Source organism: Natrix helvetica (assembly GCF_964273705.1).
Source record: "Natrix helvetica genome assembly, chromosome: W".
Taxonomy (NCBI): Eukaryota; Metazoa; Chordata; class Lepidosauria; order Squamata; family Natricidae; genus Natrix; species Natrix helvetica.
In genome coordinates, this window is record NC_138555.1 from 72,650,436 (window position 1) to 72,672,666 (window position 22,231).

The window sequence follows — 22,231 nt, forward strand, 5'->3', positions numbered from 1 at the left end:
GGAGTGGGTCTGCAGTGTCAGAGTACTCCGGTTTCCGGGACAGGGCATCCGCCCTTTGCTTTTGCGCACTTGGGATGTAGGTCACCCTGAAGTTGAACTGGGCAAAGAACAGGGACCACCAGATCTGGCGCTGTTCAACTTACGCACCGTTGTCAGGAACTCTAGATTCCGATGGTCCATCCGGACCTCGACTTGATGCCTGGCCCCCTCCAGGTGATGCCTCCAGGCCTCAAACGCCACCTTGATGGCCAGCAACTCCTTCTCCCAGATGGTGTAATTGCGCTCGGAAGGATTGAGTTTCTGTGAGTAATAAGCGCAAGGGAAAAGGGTACTGCCAGGGGCGTGAGCCTGCAGTAACACCGCGGCCACCGCGATGTCAGACGCGTCCGCCTCCACCACAAACGGACGATGGGGATCAGGGTGTTTCAGAATTGTCTCCTTCGTGAAGGTGTGCTTCAGGGCCTCGAATGCGTGTTGCTCCGTGGGCCCCCAGCAGAACGGTACCTTCTTCTGCAGGAGCCAAGTGAGGGGCGCGGTCAGGAAAGCAAAGCTGGGGATGAAGGTCCGGTAGTAATTGGCAAACCCGAGGAGTCGCTGGACATCCTTCACACGCCGAGGAGGTTGCCAACTACACAACGCCTCCACCTTGCCCGGCTCCATCGCAATTCTTTCAGGGGAGATACAGTGCCCCAGGAACTCGGTGGTCATCTGCCAGAACTGACACTTCTCCAGCTTGGCAAATAAGAGATGTTCTCGGAGTCGCTGCAAGACCAGACGCAAGTGATGTTGATGATCCCTCCGAGACGTCGAGTAGATCAAGATGTCGTCCAGGAAAATGACGACAAACGGATCCAAGAGGTCCCGGAAGATGTCATTCATGAAGTGCTGGAAGACCGCCGGGGCATTGGTCAAATCGAACGGCATGACCATGTACTCAAAATGTCCGTACCGGGTGCCGAAGGCCGTCTTCCATTTGTCCCCCGCCTGGACTCGGACCAGGTTATAAGCGCCTCGCAAGTCCAGTTTCGTGAACACCGTCGCCTCCCGGAGTTGCTCCAACTACTCAGGAATCAATGGGCAGCGGGTAACGGTTGCACACCGTGATGGCATTGAGGCGCCTGTAATCGCAACAGTCTCAGATCCCCGGTCTTCTTTTTGACAAACAAGACCGGGGCAGACAGTGGCGACAACGAGGGCTGGATAAAACCCCGGGCAAGGTTCTTGTTCAGAAAGTCCCGCAATGCAGCCAACTCCGGCTTGGACATGGAGTACAGGCAACCCGCAGGGAGCTTGGCGTCTGGTACCAAGTCAATGGGGCAGTCATAAGGCCCGTGTGGTGGCATTTGGTCCGCCTCCTGCTCGCTGAAGAAGTCCACGAACTCCGCTAAGTCTGGCAGCACAGACACCCTGGGCGAGCTGAGCACCTGGCCTGCGCAGATGTGATAGGTGTGGTTGACACATTGCAGGGACGGGAATGTGATCAGGTTCTGGGACCAATAAATCTGAGGGTCGTGCGCCTGCAGCCAAGCCAAGCCCAGGACCACGGGGAAATGCAGGCCCGAAGCAATGTAAAACTGGATGGCCTCTTTGTGCTCCCCGAGGACCAGGCGCAAGGGCTGCGTGGCAGCTGTGATAGGCCCAGACAGAAGCACCCGGCCGTCAATGGTCTCGACCCGCATCAGTGGGTCCACTGGACACTGAGGGATGGCGTACTTGGTAGCAAACACCGCATCCATAAAGTTTGTGGTAGCCCCGGAATCGACCAAGGCATGGGCCGGAATTCCCTGCAGACTACCAGCCAGAAGGATGTGTGCTGCCAAGATCATGTGCCGGGGAGGGCCATCAATCTCAGTTTCAGTGTACGCCCGACCTAAAGTCTCCCTCAGATCGGGCTCCGCCCATTTCCCAACAATTTGTTTCGTTGCTGAGGGGAAGCTGCAGACCTTGCAACCCCCCTACTCTTTTTGGGGCAAACTGTGGCCAGGTGTCCAGGATACCCGCAATAAAAGCACAATCCCCCTGCGCGCCATCTGTCCATCTCAGATTGCAACAAGCGGGATTTGGCAGTGCCCAACTCCATGGGCTTCTCCCGTGGAGCTAGGGTCTCCTGCGGGATCAGCACCCCACTGGACTCCTGAGATGTGCGGCGAGGCCTCCGCACAGGTTGATCAACGCGTTGAACGTCGGTGGCCTATCCACATGCACCAGCTCATCCTGCAGGTCATCCGACAGGCCATCTTGAAACGTGTCCATGAGGGCTGCCTCATTCCAGGCCGAATCTTGACTCAGCAGCCGGAATTCGCTGACATACTCCTGCAAAGAACCCCGGCCCTGCTGCAGCGTCTTGAGCAGTCTGGTAGCTGTTTCCTCCTTAATGGGGTCCTCATACATAAGCCTGAGGTGCTGACAAAAACCCCTAAAATCATCAGGCAAAGGGCTTGCCTGAGACAACAGGGGAGTCGCCCAATGAGCTGCGGTGCCTGAAAGCAAGCTGATAATAAATCCAACCTTCGTCCGGTCGGTGGGAAAGTCCTCCTCTCTCAGGCTGATAAACAGCTGACATTGTCCCAAGAACGCTGGGAACATGGCCTGGGTGCCATCAAACTTGTCTGGCACAGCCACTGGACACTTCCTCCGAGGCTGTGGAGGGGGAATAGCAGGCCCCTGCAGCTGAGCCATCTGTCCAGCAAGCAGAGCCAACTGCTCTGCCAACTGGGCATTCTCAGCACATAATTGCTCCATCGTGGCTTAATGAAGCTTTGTTTGTTTGGGGCAGAAATCAAACTGTTCTGACCCACCTCCATCCGGCAATAAACGCTTGGCTGTTTGCCACTCTTTAATCACAAAGATTACAGCTCTGTTGGCTGCAAGCCCAGGCAAGAAGTACATACAAGAATAGTTGGCAGCAAACCAAATCAAACAGAACAGACCAGAGAGAATCCTCAATACTGTTAAGATCAGTTGATTTCTGCAAAACCTTCCTCTCCAAAGTCCCGTCTTATATACGCTCTTGAGAGGGTCCACGCCCCAACCACCTGAGCTTCATTATCTTTTATGAGCTTGTTTCCGGAGCAGCTGTTGCCTTCGTTTCTCCACCCTTCTCTGCCGGGTGTCAGAGACCAACTCCCTCTGATCTTCCCCACTGCTCCATGCCTCAGGCACCTCCTGGTGGCCAACCAGCCTCTCTGGTCCCTGCTCTGCGTCTGAACCCTGCCCAGGGTCCTCCACCTCCTCCATAGCCGACTCCCAGGGTTCATTGCTATCTGAGTCGCTCAGCAGCTGCAAAGGATCCTGCTGGGCCACAACAGGTTATTATATAAAGAATCAAAAATTAAAGACAGGTGTATTAGCATTAGATGTATTTGAGGCCTTTGATTGTGTGGAATGGCCTACATTGAAGATATTAATAGAGAAGTTAGGTTTTGGGGAAAAAATTAGACAAGTGATAAATCAACTATATTCAGAGAATAAAGCGAGTATAGCCATAAATTATGGTGTTACAGAAACAATAACCTTAAGCCGGGGAACGAGACAGGATTGCCCTTTATCCCCAGTTTTATTTGCATTATTGATGGAGGTTTTGGCAAATGCAATTAGGGACGATTCATTGATTGAAGGAATTGATGTACAGAAGAAAACTAAAAAAATATTTATTTGCAGATGATACATTATTAACATTTCAAAATCCTGTAGTTACTCTAGAGAAGATATATTTACACCTGAATGAATTTGGGAAATACAGTGGATTACAAAGAAACTTGGAAAAATCAGAAGTGATGTTATATAACCATAGTAAAGAAGAAGTGGAGGTATTGAAAGAGAAATATAAACTAAAAATAGTAGATAGTATTAAATATTTAGGTATTGACATCCCCCAAAATACTCAAGAGTTAAAGAAAATAAATTATGAAAAGTGAAAGACAGATATAAAAGATAAAATAGATAAATATGAGAAAGTAAAATTATCATGCTTTGGAAGAATTGCAATGATAAAAACGAAAGTTTTACCAAAAATATTTTTTTTTTTTTGGATGATGCCAATTAAATTCTCGGATCAAGGATTAAAGCAAATATAGAGGCTGCTGGAGGTGTATTGTAATGGAGGTAAGAGAGGACAAGTAAAGCATTATGGTATGAACCATTAAAAAAGGGTGAGCTGGGCAGAGGGCGGGGCTTGATGTCTCGACGATACGACATGCAATCTTGGGGCTCCAGGTTTGCTGTCGATATCACTGTTTCTGGACCATCCTTTTTGGACCTAAACCATTCTGTAGGAACGGTGATAGAGAAGAGCAGGTCCTGCTGATCTCAGGGACATCGCAAAGTCCCTGATCGATCCAGGAGAAAGCCAAGAGAAGCAGTCAAAATGGCTGCAGAAGGTTGGGACAGTCCCCTGAAATGGAAACAGAACAGGAGAGACAGTGTGTCGAAATGGTGAGAAAAATCCTTATTATTAGAGAAGAGAAAACACAAAAGACTTAGAGTTAAAATAAAATTGAAGACAGAAGGAAGTAAGCAGCGAATTAACCTTGGTTTAAAACTATTGTGTTATCTTTTTCACTTTAATTTTGTTTGTTTTCTATGGATGGACTTTTTACAAATGCCTCTTACTTTTAAACTGGACTGGTCTTTTTTCCCCCTTCTTCCTCTATACTTCTTCCATTTTTTGTATTTGTGGATTAAAAGATTCTTTCCTCGCAAGGCTCGGCCGGTTCATAATCTTTAAACTTTTTTTTTCTTTTGTTCCAGAGTTCGGAGCTTAGAAAGAGAGGCAAAAACAGAGGGAAAGAATGTAACACTGCCATCTAGAGGCTAGAGGCTTGGCAACCTCTGATAATAGAAAGCTATTGGCTTTGTTTACTGAAAGGGTCAGTGGCTATACAGGTGTTTCTTTGAAGGAAAGAGAAAGCTTTGACCTGAAAAACTTTACCAAATTTGTTTGAAACCTAGCAAAAGCCTTGGATGTTTTAGTGGCAGTGTCTATAACCTGGAAAAATGGCCCAATATAAAGAAGAAAAAGGACTAACATTGCAAAGAATTATGCTAGAAATTCAAAAAGTCTTAATAATCACAGAGAGAATTGAAAAGAGACTTGGAATTATAGATCAAAATACAGAAAGTACGGAGGGAAGAGTTGAGAATAGTTATAAAACAACGATAAAATTTGAGGACAGAGTTCAAAAAACCACAGAGACATAAGAAGGTGATAAGAAAATTGTTGACACTGACAGCAAATCGAGAGTGGAGGGAAATGATAAGTGCGAAGTACGGAAAGGAGAGATCGATGAAATGGAACTCTATCTCAGATGTCAAAATATAGATGGCGAAAGGGGAGAAAATTTGGCAGAAACAATGAGAGTAATTTCGGCAGAAGCACCAGCAATAACAAAAGTCAAGCTGATGAAAGGAACAGATAGAGGGTTTCGAATCTTTATAAGATATGCAATGAATAACAAGTTGTCAAGAGAAGTCCACATAAGACTTATCAAGAAAACACTTAGAATACAGATTCTACAAATGGCAAGAGATATTGGACTGCACTATTTCTGGAAGGATACAGGATGATGAAATGAAATGTCACAATAAAATTTAGTTAAATGTAGTTAAATTTTGAGTACTATGTATAAGACTAAGTAAGAATAGCTATAGTCAAATAAATGATCAATAATGATAATAAAGCATTTATATATACTAGATTGATAATATGAAATTTTATACAAACTGTAAGTGAGGATGATGGAGATGATGTTGAAAAACCTTTTTATAAAAGATAAATCATTCTATATAGAATAGAATATAAAGATGTAATATCATTGGATGATTTGTGGATGATGTAATGAAATGCCATAATATAAATTTACTTCAAATTTAATGTTTCATATATAAAGGATGTAATAATAGCTATGCTTAATGGATGTTTAACAATTATAACAATTTGTATACATGTATATTAGATTGATGATACTAATAATGGAAAAAGCATGGAAATGAAAATTATTACAGAATGTTATCAATGCTAAAATAATAGAATGACTTAGAATAGGATACAAAAAATCCTTTATTATTGGATATATTGAAGATGATATAATGAATCATTATAATATAAATGGATACATATTTAGAACACCTTGTTTAAAATGGAGAAACAATAGTGATAATAAAACAAATGAAGTATAATAATAATGTATACAAAGATATTTGATTGACAATATGTGATTTTTGATAAAGCTCAAGTGATGACTATGGAAAGGACGCAGAAAGACCTTGTAACCAATCGACACACTGTATGCAGTTGAAGAGGTTTTTATGTTATATGTTTTGTGTGTTTGTGTTTCTTTGAAAATAAAAAAATTTATTTAAAAAAAGGGTGAGCTGGGTCTTCCAAATATTAGAAATTATTGGGTAGCTAATCAATTAAAGGTGGCCTCAGATATTATAGTAGCAACTAGAGATTTAATATGGAGGGATATAGAGTTGAAAGAGTTAAGGGAAATAGGTGATCCTATAGAAAAATATTGGTTTAAAAAGGATATTTAAAATATTGTTAGGAGGATTCAAAATCTCTTTTTAAAAAAAATTGATGGAATTATGGAATAAATGGAGATACCAGCTAATGCCAGGAATTTCTCATTTAACACTGGTGGTGGAAATGGAGAAATTTCCTAAGATTGAATTGAAAGAATAGATTAATAAACTAAAAGAAAATCAGATATATAAATGGGAAGACTGGAAGAACAAGATAAAGAATCTAACACAACTAAAGAACGTTTTAGCAGATACTAAATTAAATTGGTTGAATTTAATACAACTAGAGAAATGGATAAAAGTGGAAGAAAGATTCATGGAGAAAAATAGACAGTTAACAAAATTTGAAATGATTATAAAAGAATGCGAGATGAACGAAGAATATATAGCGAAAGGAAGAATAGGGAAAATATGTAGAATATTAACTGAATTAGAAGAGCAGGCAAAAGGTTTAAAATTAATTTGGGAATAAGATTTGGGAGAAATAAATGGTAATGATTGGAAAAATATTTGGAATAGAAGAGTATATAAGAATATGTCAGTTAGAGTTAAGGAAAATGGATATAAAGTGATATGGAGGTGGTACCTAACACCACGCAAATTAAATCAAATAGATGGTAAATATACAAATATTTGTTGGAGGTGCAAGAAAGAGGTTAGAACATATAAACATATGTGGTGGGATTGTGATTGCAATGTTGTGCGTGGGGAACAGATGAGGAGCCACATTCCAACAATGTGTCAGCGTTCCAAATACCATGCATGAAATCAATCAGAGACCAAGGCAGAATCATCCTTAAAGTTCCAATTTAATCATACAGGCATGTGGGCACTTCTGTGGAATTCCAACTCTGATTTACATCCTGAAATTCCACCCAGTTGAAAGTTCATGATCTATCCCCACACCCATAATCCCATCACATGGTCCAATCCTTTTCTTCCACGCTGGCATCTACACCCCTCTGCTTCCGGTCAGGTGTCGAGGTGCGGAGACAAAAGATGGCCTTGAGCTTCTAGAAAAGAATGACAACACATTCCACAATTCTACTCCTTTCTATTCCCCCTCCCAATTATTACACTAATGAAACAGCATAGTGAAATAATAGAAAGTGTGGCAGGCCAAAGATCCTAAAAGGAACATAACTACAGGCCTGACAGGCGGCCTCTCCTCAGAAGAAAAATGTTTCCTGTAAAGAGAATAACATAAAAGTTAACATAACAAAATTAACCACCTCTTCCTCCCCCAGGCTTATTGGGAACTTCTCATGGAATTGTTTACTAACTTCTCCACTTTTAAGTTCCAACTTTTCACCCAAGTAGCTTCAGACAAAGGGTAACCCTTCCAGTGCACTAAGTACTGTAAGCGACCCCTATTCAGTCTGGACAATTTTTTCCACCTCAGATTGTGTTTCCCCTTCTATCACTACAGGAAGAGAGTGAGCTTGGGTGGATGCTCTTATGCTAGATCCAATTACTGGTTTCAACAAGCTACAATGAAATTCTGGGTCAATTTTCCCTAGACTTCTGGGTAGACTGAGTCGAACTGTAACTGGGTTAACTATCTTCACTATTGGAAATGGACCTAGAAATTTTGGACCCAATTCCTTACTAGGCATTCCTAATCTTATGTATTTGGTAGACACAAAACCTTTGTCCCCCACACGGTAGGGGTTTTGGAGCGAGCGATGTTTATCAGCTTGCTTCTTGTAGGCTTCTGCTGAAACTGCTAGAGCCTTCTTCGTATTCTCCCATCCGTTCTTTAGCATGTCCATCCATTCATTCAAAGACATGGAGGAAGGAGGTTCTCTAGGCAACTCAGGCATGGCAACAATTTCCATGCCACTGGTAATCTGGAAACCTGCTAATCCTGTGCTGCTGTGGATCGCATCGTTGTACGCCACTTATGCGAAGGGTAGCAAGTCCGACCAGTTGTCTTGCTGATAGTCCACAAAACACCGGATGTATTGTTCCACCACCGCATTGGCTCCCTCTGCTGCGCAGTTCATGCTGGGATGAACCTCTGAGCTCAGTTCTTGTGTGGACCCAATGGATCTCAGGACCTCTCTCCAGAACTTGGCTGTGAACTGGACTCCGCGGTCTGAAATGATCCTCTTGGGTACTCCGTGCAGGCGATAAATGTGTTTCACAAACATTTTCGCTAATTTCTTTGCGGATGGCAATCCTGAGCAAGCAATGAAGTGCGCCTGGTTGGAAACCAAATCAATGACTGTCCAGATTACTCTATTCCCACTGCTGTCTGGGAGTTCCACGATGAAGTCCATTGTGACCTCTTCCCATGGCCGGTTAGGGCTCTCTACTGCAGGTAGGCGTATGGGGCACATTAATTTCAAGACGCTCCAACAAACTGTAAAGTTGTCAGAGTGAGTGAAATTAAAACCTTGCTGTAAGTATTTAAATTGTAATGTATGTAGTAAGGAAAAGAGCAGGGTTACTCCAGCAAATAGACTTAATGGTTTAAAACAAAGGAACTTTTAGAAGTTGTTTTTGCTGATCTAATTGGACCTATAAAACCCAGTTTGGGAGGTGCCTGTTATGTTTTGAGTATCATGGATCATTACTCAAGATATGGTTTCTGCTACTTATTGAAAGACAAGACAGAAACATTTCAACAATTTTTTAATTGGCTGAGATTTGCGGAAAGGAAGATAAAAGCCAAGGTTATTACTGTAGTTAATGATAATGGGACAGAGTTTACAAATTATAAGTTCCAAACTATGTTAAAAACAGCTGGTATTGAGCATAAACGTTCTGCTCCTTATAGACCTCAACACAATGCATTTGTGGAAAGGAGAGTGCAAACGTTACAAGCTATAACTAGAACCATGTTAGCCGATTCAGGATTGCCTGAAACATTATGGGGTGAAGCCATGATGTGTGCTAATCATTTACTGAACAACGTTGTAAATGCTTCTACTGGAGAGGTACCATTTACTCGTTGGCATGGTAGGAAACCTGATTTGAGCTACTTGCACACGTTTGGAGTTCCTGCATGGGTGCATATTCCACCACAGATTAGGTTAAAGGGACAAACTCGTGCAAGGCAGTTAATATTTGTAGGTTATGACTCAAACCATAGATCTTATAGGTTCTGGGAACGTGGGACAATTAAGTTCTATCACAGTGCTAATGCAAAGTTTCTGGAGCATGTTGGTTGGAACAACCTAGAAACTGATGATCAGGTAGTACTTGAAACCCGAGTAGACCAAAATAATGTATCAGGAATACCAGAACCGTGTGATGAAGGGAAGGAGTCTACTCAGGAGGAAGAAGTGATAAAGCAGGAGGACGTTCAGGATAGTCCACCAATAAGCCCTAATTACCCAGGTCAACCCGTGTAACGTGGCCACCTGATAGGTATCAGGCATCTGTTGCATGTCAAGTGGATAAAGTTCCTGCAACGTATAATGAACTATCAATGTATCCTAAAGTGGAGCAAATAGTTTGGAAAGCAGCAATGAACAGAGAACTGAAATTTTTACAGGATCTGGAGGTATATGAGAATGTGAGATTACCACCAGGTGAAAAGGCGATAGGGTGTAAATGGATTAAAACAAGTGTAGATGGGACAGTTACCCATAAAGCTAGATTGGTAGCACAAGGTTTCAACCAGTCAGCAACTGATTATGATGAAGTGTTTGCACCTAGTTTAAAAGCCATAACATTGCGTGCATCATTAATTTGGGCATGGATATGTAATACATCATTTAGATGTTGAAACAGCATATCTTCATGCACCATTGCAACACACTATTTATTTAAAGACACCTGAAGGGTTAAACACTGATAGCAACACTGATTGTTGGAGATTTAAAAAGAGTCTGTATGGTTTAAAACAGTCAGGATATGAGTGGAATCAATGCATAGTGAAGGAATTAGCAAGGATAGGGTTTAAAGCTGGTTTAGCTGATCCTTGTTTATTTAAACTAGAAAGTGATGGTATGACTTCATTATTGTTATTGTTTACAGACGATATAGCATTGATTACTGAAACAGAGCAGAAGGCCATTGAAATTATTACACTGTTAAAAGAGAGGTTTAAAATAAAACATCTTGGTGAAATAAAGAAATATCTTGGAGTGAAGATAGATAAGACTAGGGGAGGATATAAAATATCACAGGCTGATAAGATAAATCAGTTACTGAGGAATTACAAAATGGAACTGTGTAAACCTGCTAAAACTCCTATGAGTCAGGAATTTAGCAATGATGATAACAAAAGCCCAGTTTTTGATAAGAATATTTATCAATCCCTAATTGGTAGTTTATCTTAGCAATTGGTCTAGACCAGATATTTCATATAGCATTAATCAATTGGCAAGGTTTAATGCCGAACCCACTGAATGGCATTGGCAAGCAGCAAAACGTGTATTAAGGTATTTGAAACAGACAATAAGCTGTACATTATACTTAGAGCCTAAGGATGAGCTGATATTAACCACAGACGCTGATGCAAGTTTTGCAACTGAAGTTTCCACGCGTAAATCTACATCAGGTATCGTGATATTCTTGGGAAAAGCATTGGTTGGATGGCGGTCTGTTGTGGCCCAGCAGGAGCCATTGGAGCTGCCACAAGACTCCGACAGCGAGGATCCCTATGAGTCGGCCCTGGAGGATGTGGAGGACCCTGGACAGGGTTCCGACTCCGAGCAGGGATCAGAGAGGCTGGTTGGCCACCAGGAGGCACCTGAGGCATGGAGCAGTGGTGAAAGCCAAAGGTCGTGTGCTCCTGATGTCATGCCTTGGAGCAGTGGGGAGGAGACAAGGGACAGTGAGTCAGACGTCAGCAGTGAGTTGTTGGATGCTAGTTACCAACGAGCTAATAGGCGTCAGGAGCAATTGCGCAGTTACAGGACGTAATTGCACTCGGCTGCTGGTAATTAGACTCCTCTCCAGACTATAAAAGGACTGCTTGTGCACACGCCTTTTGCAGAAGTCAACGCATGAACTAATGTGGGAGTAGAGTCTTGTGAGCGTGGCAGGCTGGATTGCTGCCAATGCTTATCAGTGCCGGGTTGTTATGAAGGCTTATTTGTGTTGGATTGCTCCCAAGGACCTGTCTGCCTGTAAATAAATCTGGTGAAGTATCTTTGGCTCAGAGTGTGTGTTGGTGAGGGACGAGGGGGGTCAGAACAGATTGACCTCTGCCCCAAACGAAGCTCCATCAAGCTGAAATGGAGCAGCTACATGCTGAGAATGCCCTCTTGGCACAACAATTGCCTTTGTTGACTGGGCAAATAGCCCAGGGGCTTGCTAACCCCACCCCAGCCAAGGAGAAAATGTCCAGTGGCTACTCCAGACAAGTTTGACGGCAACCAAAATATGTTTGCAGCGTTCTTGGGGCAATGCCAGATGTTTATCAGCTTGAGAGCGGAGGACTTTCCCACCGACCAGACAAAGGTGGGATTTATTATCAGCTTGCTCTCAGGCACAGCAGCTCGTTGGGCTACTGCATTGCTATCTCAGCCTAGCCCTTTGCTGGATGATTTCCAGGGTTTTTGTAACCATCTCAGGCTGATGTTTGAGGATCCCTTTAAAGGGGAAACAGCCACTAGACTACTCAAGTTGCTGCAGCAAGGCCATGGCTCCTTGCAGGATTATGTCAGAGAATTCTGGCTGCTTAGTCAGGACTCTGCTTGGAATGAGCCAGCCCTCATGGACACTTTTCAGGACGGGCTGTCAGATGACCTGCAGGACGAGCTGGTGAGGGTGGACAGGCCTCCGACGTTCAACACGTTGGTTCACTTGTGCCTCCGGATAGACGCCTGGCTGCAGAGGCGGAGGCCTCGCCGCACGTCCCAGGAGACTACTAGGGTGCCGGTCCCTCAGGAGACTACAGTTGCATGGGAGAAGCCCATGGAGTTGGGTGCCGCCAAACCCCGCTTGTCGTGCACGGAGATGGACAGACGGCGTGCAGGGGGGTTGTGTTTCTACTGTGGGGATTCTGCACATCTGGCTTTGGTTTGCCCCAAGAAGGGTAGGGGGTCTGCGCGGCCTGCGGCCTCCCCCTCAATTTCGGAACAACGTGTCAAGAAACGGGCAGAGCCCAATCTGAGGGAGACTTTAGGTCGGGCGCAGGCCGAAACAGAGGTGGATGGGCCTCCACGGCACATGATCTTAGCAGCACATATCCTCTTGTCGGGTAGTACGCAGGGAATTCCGGCCCATGCCTTGGTCGATTCCGGGGCTACCACGAACTTTATGGATGCTGCGCTTGCTACAAAGTACAATGTCCCTCTGTGTCCGGTGGACCCACCGATGCGTGTCGAGACCATTGACAGCCAGGTGCTTCTGTCTGGGCCTATCAAGGCCACCATGCAGCCATTGCGCCTGATCCTCGGGGAGCACGAGGAGGCCATCCAATTTTAGGTGGCTTCGGGCCTGCATTTCCCTGTGGTTTTGGGCTTGGCTTGGCTGCGGGCGCACGACCCTCAGATCTACTGGTCGCAGAACCTGATCACGTTCCCCTCCCTGCAATGCGTCAACCACACCCGGCAGGTCTGTGCGGCCCAGGTACCCAGCTCACCCAAGGTGGCCGTGCTGCCGGGTTTAGCGGAGTTCGTGGATGTCTTCAGTGAACAGGAGGCGGATCAACTGCCGCTGCACCGGCTGTCAGGCCTGTAATTATATTCTTTTTAGGATCTTTGGCCTGCCACACTTTTTAATAATTCTCTATGCTGTTTCATTAGTGTAGTAGTTGGGAGGGGGGAATAGAAAGGAGTAGGATTGTAGAATGGATTGTTGACATTCTTTTGTAGAAGCCAAGGTCATCTTTTGTCTCCGCATCTCGACACCTGGCCGGAAGAAGATGGGTGTACATGCCAGCGTGGAAGAATATGATTGGAACATGTGATGGATTGGTGGGTGTGGGGTTAGATCATGAACTTTAAACTGTGTGAACTTAGAGGATGTACTTCCAGAGTTGGAATTTCCATAGCCGTGCTAACATGCCTGCGGAATAAATTGCACCTTTAAGGAAGTTTTGCCTTGGACAATGATTTATTTCTGCATGGTATTTAGAACCCTAACACCGGCCTTATGACTGTCCCATCGACCTGGTACCTGATGCGAAGCTCCCTACGGGTTGTCTGTACTCCATGTCCGAGCCAGAGTTGGCCGCATTGCGGGACTTTCTTGACAAGAACCTCACCCGGAGGTTTATCTGGCCTTCATCGTCGCCCTTGTCTGCCCCAGTTTTGTTCGTGAAAAAGAAGACCGGGGATACAAGACTCTGTTGAAATTACCGGCTCCTGAATGCCATCACTGTACGTAACCGTTACCCGCTGCCCCTGATTCCTGAGTTGTTGGAGCGGCTCCGGGAGGCAAGGGTGTTCACAAAACTGGACTTGCGTGGGGCTTACAACCTGGTCCGAGTCAGGGCGGGGGATGAATGGAAGACGGCCTTTGGCACCCAGTACGGATATTTCGAGTACACGGTCATGCCGTTTGGGTTGACCAATGCCCCGGCAGTCTTCCAACACTTCATGAATGACATCTTCCGGGACTTTTTGGATCAGTTTGTCGTCATTTACCTGGACGACATCTTGATCTACTTGACGTCCCAGAGGGATCATCAACATCACTTGCATCTGGTCTTGCAGCGACTCTGAGAACATCATTTATTTGCCAAGCTGGAGAAGTGTCAGTTCTGGCAGACTACCACCGAGTTCCTGGGGCACCGTATCTCCCCTGAAGGAATTGCGATGGAGCCCGGCAAGGTGGAGGCGTTACGTAGTTGGCAACCTCCTCAACATATGAAGGATGTTCAGAGACTCCTCAGGTTTGCCAACTATTACCGGACCTTCATCCCCAGTTTTGCTTTCTTGACCGCGCCCCTCACTCGGCTCCTGCAAAAGAAAGTGCCGTTTCGCTGGGGGCCCACGGAGCAACAGGCGTTCATGGCCCTGAAGCGCGCTTTTACGAGGGAGCCGATCCTGAAGCACCCTGATCCCCATCGTCCATTTGTAGTGGAGGCAGACGCGTCTGACATCGCGGTGGGGGCGACGTTACTGCAGGCTCACGCCTCTGATGGTACCCTTTTCCTTGTGCTTACTACTCTCGGAAACTCAATCCTTCCGAGCGCAATTACACCATCTGGGAGAAGGAGTTCTTGGCTATCAAAGTGGTGTTCGAGGCTTGGAGGCATCACCTGGAGGGGGCCAGGCATCGTAATTTAGAGTTTTTGACCACGGCACGTAAGCTGAACCAAGGCCAGATCTGGTGGTCTCTGTTCTTTGCCCGGTTTAATTTTAAAGTGACGTACATCCCTAGTGCACTGAATCAAAGGGCGGATGCCCTGTCTAGGAAACCGGAGTACTCTGACCCTGCAGACTCACTTCCACCCCAGACTGTTCTACCCGTTGAGTCCTTCGCTGCAGTTCAGGAACCCGTGGACTTATGGTCTCTGATACAGGATGCGCAGCAGGACGACGAGTGGGTGGAACAATGGCGGGCAGAGGTAGGGCCGACTTCCCCGTGGACCTTTGACGATGACCTTTTGAGGTATCGGGACCGGCTCTATGTGCTGCAGGGCCCCTCAATGGACTGGTTCTCTCCCAGTGTCATGACACTCCAGCAGCGGGACATTTTGGCCTTTTCAAGACATTGCACCTGGTCTCCCATACTTTCTGGTGGCCCCACTTGTGACACGACGTGCAGATGTGCGTCACGTCGTGTGTGCAGTGTCGACAGGCCAAGTCAGCAACGGGAGATCCTCCAGGGTTGTTGCAGCCATTGCCGACCCCGGACAGATCCTGGGGGGCCGTGTCCATGGACTTCTTGACAGAACTACCTCCGTCTTCAGGTTTTACCATGGTCCTCGTGGTGGTGGACATGCTCACCAAGATGGCGCATTTCATCCCCTGTCGGAGATTGCCGACAGCCCGCACCACTGCCCGCATGTTCATCCAGCACGTGTTCCGGCTGCACGGCCTACCTGACTGGGTCGTATCAGATCATAGGACACAATTCACGGCCCAGTTCTGGAAAGGACTGATGGCCGCTCTAGATGTCCAGGTTTGTTTATCCTCGGCGCACTATTCCGAAACCGATGGGGGGCGGAGAAGGTGATTGGGATTCTGGAACAATATCTGCGCTGCTTCATGAACCAGCAGCAGAACAATTGGGCGGAGTACCTGGCCGTGGCGGAGTTCGTGTTTAACAACTCGCAGCACACCTCCACACGGACGACGCCCTTCATGGCGAACGTCGGGTACCGCCCTCGCTTTTTCCCTCTCACCCCAGTGGACTCTCCAGTCCCCGCAACGCAGGACTTCCTCTCTATGCTCCAGGCGGTCCACCAAGTGGTGCGCCGCTATCTGAATCGGGCAAAGGAGGACTACAAACGGGTAGCAGATAAGTCTCGACATGCGGTGCCGGAGTTGGCTGTGGGAGATTGCGTGTGGCTGTCCACGCGGCATCTTGCGTCCCACCGGCCGACGAAGAAGTTGGACCACCGGTATCTTGGGCCATTCCCCGTGGAGGCCGTTATCAACCCGGTGGCCTATCGCCTGACACTCCCACTCTCGATGCGAGTGCACCCTGAACGGTCGGCTTTTCCTCTCCGACGACCCTCTTCCCCCCAGCCATCATCGCGGGAGGTGGACACGCAGCCACCGCACGAAGTGACCTGGATCCGTGACTCGAGATGGCTCAAGGGACGGTTCCAGTATTTGGTCGACTGGACGGACGAGGGGTCGGACGGGGGGACCTGGACCGATGTGACGGCTGTGCATGCCTCTGCTCTGGTGCGAGCCTATCATGCACAATTTCCCTCGAGGCCACATCCAGAGAGTCAGACCCGGGGGAAGGGCCCTGCAGTGAGGGATATTGTTGTGGCCCAGCAGGAGCCGTTGTGAGGGTCCGACAGTGAGGGTCCCTATGAGTTGGCTCTGGAGGATGTGGAGGACCCTGGACAGGGTTCCGACTCTGAGTAGGGATCAGAGAGGCTGGTTGGCCACCAGGAGGCGCCTGAGGCATGGAGCAGTGGTGAAAGCCAAAGTTCGTGTCCTCCTGATGTCATGCCTTGGAGCAGTGGGGAGGAGACAAGGGACAGTGAGTCAGACGTCAGCAGTGAGTTGTTGGATGCTAGTTACCAACGAGCTAATAGGCGTCAGGAGCAATTGCGCAGTTACAGGAGGTAATTGCACTTGGCTGATGGTAATTAGACTCCGCTCCAGACTATAAAAGGACTGCTTGTGCACACGCCTTTTGCAGAAGTCAACGCATGAACTAATGTGGGAGTACAGTCTTGTGAGCATGGCAGGCTGGATTGCTGCCAATGCTTATCAGTGCCGGGTTGTTATGAAGGCTTATTTGTGTTGGATTGCTGCCAAGGACCTGTCTGTCTGTAAATAAACCTGGTGAAGTATCTTTGGCTCGGAGTGTGTGTTGGTGGGGGACGAAGGGGGTCAGAACAGCGGTCTATCCATCAAAAGCATATAAGTTTGTCTACAATGGAGGCCGAATTTTCATGTTTATCTTTGTTATGTACCGATTTAATTTGTTACAAGCAACTACTGATGGATATGGGAATTGATGTTCGTGAGCCTATTGTTGTATACGAGGACAACCAAGCAGCGATCCAGATGGCAACAAAAATTGCTGTAAAGAAAAGGTCAAAGCACACTAACTTAAGATATATGAATGTAAGGCAAAGTGTTAGTTGCAAAATGATTAAACTAGAATATTGTATGTCTGAAGAGAAGGTTGCTGATCATTTTACCAAAGCACAAAGTATGGTCAAACATAAACAATGTTGTGATGTTTATGGATTGAGAATGTGAAGTTGTGTGTAAATACATTGACAACCCAAGAGGGGAGAATGTTAGGGATGTAACCCTAGGCTTGGCTTGGCAATGTATATAAGCTATGATTACTTTATTGTTAGTTTAAATGATTCAGAGATGTAATTGATTTGTTACCTCAAGCATCTATAAGAGGGAGCCAGAATGGCTGTTAGATCTCTGTTTTGTTAGAAGCTGGTCGGTGTATTTTTGAGGTATTGTGGTTTGCTACTGTTTAGCTATACTTTGTGTGTTAGACTGAATGTTTTGATAACTGAATTACTGAACCGTGTATGACTTGGACTGTTAACCGGATTCTGAATACCTCTACATTTCAACGTAGTAAACTACTATATTTTTATACTATTCAGTGTCTCTGTATGATGGTTTGTGCATGTTATTCCATATCACTCTCATTACGCTTCTCTGCATACTCGCTCTTCTAACGGGGAGCTTAATTACTTAACAATTTGTTTACAGGGGAGAGGTGTGGTCAATGTTGCAGAGGTATATGCGCGATCTCCGGGGCTCTGGAGAAGCGGCAATATCCTGTTATTTTGGGGACCCCGGTGGAGGTCAGTACCATCTCGTAGGGATGATGAGGAACAGGGGCATGTGCAGACATGAACGGGGGAACCACAAACCCCCTGAAGCACCAGCAATAGCTCCCGACCCAGCAGCAAGGAAGACAGCCATTGTGAGCTGTAAAAGTTGGGGCGGCCACACAAAGAAAGAGAAGAAAGCATGGTGGAGCATCTGGATGAGATCATGATACTATCTTGGGGTACACTGTATTCAAAAAAATATTTTTTTACTCCCTGATTGACTGGAGAATATTAAAAAGAGAATAGCAAAAGGGAGTGGGGGAGAGTGGATTTTTGACCAACTCCCCACCCCTAGTAGTAGCAGCGGAGAAGCGAATGCCAATATAAATAAATGATTTATTAAACGTTTTTTTGGAGGATGGTTTGGATAATAGAAAGCAGATTGGACAGAGTTGATTGTTATTGAAACTTTCACACCCCTATATTGAAAGAAGAGTTTTGGAACTGTGGAGCTTTTGCTTGTATTAGGATATAAATTTTGTACTGGAATTTATTTTTCTTTGGGGGATATCCTTGTCTTTTCTTTTCTTTTTCTACTCACCTACTTTCTTTTTCATTACAGCTGGAGGGAACAAGATGGACTATTTTTATTTTTTTGTGGTCTACGTTGACTTCATGTAGATTTAATTTTTTGTACTTGGATTTATTTTTCCACAGAAACTTTTCTTTTCAAACCAGCCTTTTCTTGGTTTTTTTGTTTTTGTTTTTGTTACTCTCCACTTACTGGGTTTTTCTTTCTCTTTTTTCACCAGTGTTGGAGAGAATAAGGGTGATCAAAAACCTTTTTTTTATTTTGCAATTGTGGTATTTTTTCCTTTTTTCTTTTGAATTTGGTTTCTTTTCTTCTTTTTTCTCCCCTCTTCATCATAATTGGATTAGGGTAACAAGAACCTGAAGCTTTGGCCATCAGATTTGAAATAGATGAATTTTGGATACTTGTAGATAAAAAGTGCTTTGGTGGGATGACCTTTAAAACTTGGTGTCAAGCCTGCCTTCTTCAGTAACTAAGAAAGAAACCTCTCAACTCCATTGTTAAGGAATTTAAAGTACTTTTACTAGTTATGAATAGATAGCAGCAAAGTAAAGCAAGGTCTGAGTCAGAAAAGCGCGAAAGCATACAAATCAAACATTTGCCCAGCCCCCACCCTCCAACAACCCCCACCCCATTGCCCAATGTGCAACTCTGTTAGGTGTCATGTGCGTTGCATCTCCAAGAAGCATCATCAGGTTGGTATGCAGGACGGTTGGCCTTGACCAGGACCAAATATCAGCCATCAGCATGCGCAGAAGATGGTGAGAACAAAACTCCCATTTTTACTATTCCTCCTGTACCATTTATTCCCATCCCAAATACCATGCCCCCCCGTTGCCATGGCAGCCGAAGCAAGTAAGCGAAGCAGAGGCTGACACTTGGATTACAAATTTGCTTCACCAATTAACAATGGCGACAGCATATAAAGAGAATTTGTATAAAATGTTTTACAGATGGCACATGCCACCTGAAAGGCTAGCAAAAATGTTTAAGGATAAATCAGCTAAATGTTGGAAGTGTCATCAATTGCCAGGATCATATTATCACATGTGGTGGACGTGTAGGGATGCAAGAAGTTATTGGGTGAAAATACGAACATGGTTAGAGAAAATGGTACATCAGTCTATAGAGCTTAGACCAGAGGTATTTTTATTGGGTATTCTACCAAAGAAATATAGCAAAGAGGATACATATTTGATTGTACATACAATAACAGCAGCTAGAATTGTATTTGCACAAAACTGGAAAGCAGATAAAATCTCATCAGAAGGAGAGATAATAAAGAAGATATTAGATTGTGCAGAAATGAACAGGTTGACATTGAGAATAAAGGACAAAGAGGAATCAGTGTACTACAGGACATGGGGGCAATTTTACAATTGGTTAGAAAAGAGATACAAATAGAAAGAGAAAGGAACAAAGCATAAAATAAAGAACCCAGATGACACATTATTAAATCGGGGAGGGGGGATAGGAAAGTATTAAAATGCAAGTATACAAATTTTAAAAAATGGTACAACTGGATTTAATATTGGGAAGCAAAATGTTACAGAGAAAATTATTTTTATGTAAATATAAAGTTGAGATCGTTGAAATGCCACCCCGAGAACCCATCAGAAAAAGCAATAAGCAAGGGCAACAACGGAAAGGAGGTAGGACGAGGAAGGAAAGGAAGCAAAGCAGAGGAAGGAAGGGAGGAGAAGTAAGAGTAGGAGAGAGGGTAAGAAGGAGGAGAAGAGAGGAGGAGTGGGGGAAAGAGAGGGGAAGAAGAAAAGAGGAGGGAGAGGAAGAAAGAAGAAGGCAGAGAAGGGAGGTTGAGAAGATGGAAGGAGCAAGGTTGTTGCAGAATAAGATGGAGACACGGGGTGGCAAAAAAGTGACCCAAACTGTGATGGGCTGGCTGCTAAAGCAAGGTCATGGCACACACTTGAAAGTAAATCAGAAAGACTGTAATTGTGGGCTATGTCTCCCAAGAACAAAGAATGCTTATCAACAAGAAATATGCATGTGTAAAGCTTGTAGCAATTATGGGTAGTTAGAAAGCTGATAAAAAGTAACAAGAATTAGACAACTTGCAGACCTCAGGCAAAGGTTAGCAATGGAGATTGCCTGCAGCAAATGAAATATGTATTAGATAACTCCTGGGGCACTCATTAGCCAAGGCTTAGGAATGGGACAGCTATAGACCAATAGAACAAATTGTAGAATTATTACTAAAATGTTTATTAGATGATGTTTCTTATTATTTCACCTTGTTCCACATTCTCTTTAGTGAAAATGTATAAAGCTTACTTAATCCTTTGTTCTTGATTCTTGGCCTTTTGACCAGGAACCCTTTTCCTTGGAGTACTCCAATAAAAAGCAATCAGAAAACCTGCAACTCGTGTCTGGCGTCCATCATTGGCTTCGGAACCAGGTTCAGACCCGAATTGGGGACAACACTGTATTCGATATATTTGTAAGAAGATAGTGATAAACATTAATGGTTAATAGATAAATGTTAACAGCACTTATAAGAATGTATATTTGTGAATGTATTTGAATGGGAAAAATAAAAAACTTTTTCAAAAAAAAATAGTTTGTGTCAGGTTCTGAAGGGTTAATGGAAACAGCCAAACACAGAGATGGTTTGAAAATGAGTTTATCTTCTTCCTACCACACGAACTGACCAACAAAGCACTAAGGCAATGAATAAATTGTCAGAGCTGACACCTGGTGCTCCCACCACCTTTTATAGTTACTTGGTAATTAAGCTGAACCCCACCCCCACGCGCGCACACACCCATCACCTCGTGACCAAGAGTGAAAACCACCCAGCAATCAATCATGGATTGTTCTCAGTCAGTTATCAGTTCTGGAATGTTCTCAGTGGAAACCTCCCAGCAGTCAGTCATGAAGAGCTTTGTAGAGTTCTTAGCTGGACTGCTTGTGGAGGAGGGAAATCTCCATCTGGTAAGCACAAGTCTTGGCAGCTGGCCCAGTTTCCCATTCAAGATGCTTGGTGAGGAACCTACCCCAAGAGAAATCAATATACATTCTATTCAAATAGACACATATCCTGGTCCAGAATAGATATGATGTGGATGTCAACTGAGTTAACATCCAATATACAAGAAATAAATATTGAAACAAGTACCTGGGCGGATCATAACACAGGTCTGCAAAAAAAAAATTTCCGAGAGCTGTTTTGGTTATTCCATGTAATCTTTATGTTTTTTGGTGCACTGAATCCGAAAATGACCTCCATTTTGTCATAGGACATCACGTTTCCTGACAATTTAGGTAACCATGTTAAATAAGGCAATACCTCAAAATAAATGGAAATAGACTTATAAAATTAAAGTTTTGTTATAATATTTTCATGAAAATCCTTTTTTGAACTGAAATGAGCTCACCTACACACACTAAACTTGATTCTTCTTCCTTGTGAGGCTCCTCTTGGTACATTTACGCTTGTGAGTAGCATCTGGAATATCTCTCTGAAGCATCCAACAGTAGTCTGCCATCATTGTAATGCTCCATTTTCCCTGGTATCTCCTTTCCATCTCTTTAATGTCTTGGTGGAATCGTTCACCTTGTTCCTCACTCACAGCTCCCAAATTTTCATCAAAGTAGTCAAGTTGGGACTGGAGGAAATGCACTTTCAAACTCATCAGGAAACCTAAAGCTTGAAATGCTTTCAGCATTCTTCCGACGATCTTTTTGTAGTGAGGATCTTTGTTATTGCCTAAAAATTTCTGTACGACTTCTTTAAATGCAATCCACCC